Below are 603 nucleotides of genomic sequence, written 5' to 3'. Positions count from 1 at the left end.
TTTTTTTTTTGCGGTACGCGGGCCTCTTACTGTTGTGGCCTCTCCCACCGCGGAGCACAGGCTCCGGACGCGCAGGCTCAGCGGCCATGGCTCATGGGCCCAGCCGCTCCGCGGCATGTGGGATCCTCCCGGACCAGGGCACGAACCCACGTCCCCTGAATCGGCAGGCAGACTCCCAACCACTGCGCCACCAGGGAAGCCCTCCTCATATGTTTTTTAAAAAAGGAAAATCGTTATCCTCGATGGTTGTGAAAAGTAAATGACATAATATATATAACTGTGCCTAGTTTAATGCCTTGGAATTGACACGTTTCTCAAAGAATGAGACTTTCCTTCCTTCTTCCTTCCAGCCTCCTAGGTCTCCTAGGGGAGAAAGTACAAGAGCCAGCTCAGAAAAAGCATGGGCTTTGGAGTCAGACAGATTTTATTTCAAATCCTGGCTCTGCCATTTATTAGCTATCTGGCTTTGATAAATTACTTCAGCTTGCTCACTGGCAAATATTTACTGAGCACCTACTATGTGCCAAGCGCTGTTCTGCCTGCTGAGGATACAGGAATGGATTAGAAAGACATACTCCCTGCTCTTTAAAGCTTATATTCTAG

This window comes from Aethalodelphis obliquidens, unplaced genomic scaffold (genome assembly GCF_003676395.1).
Source record: "Aethalodelphis obliquidens isolate GAN/ISIS:26980383/991018 unplaced genomic scaffold, ASM367639v1 scaffold9, whole genome shotgun sequence".
Classification (NCBI taxonomy): Eukaryota; Metazoa; Chordata; class Mammalia; order Artiodactyla; family Delphinidae; genus Aethalodelphis; species Aethalodelphis obliquidens.
This window is presented reverse-complemented; position numbering follows the sequence as displayed.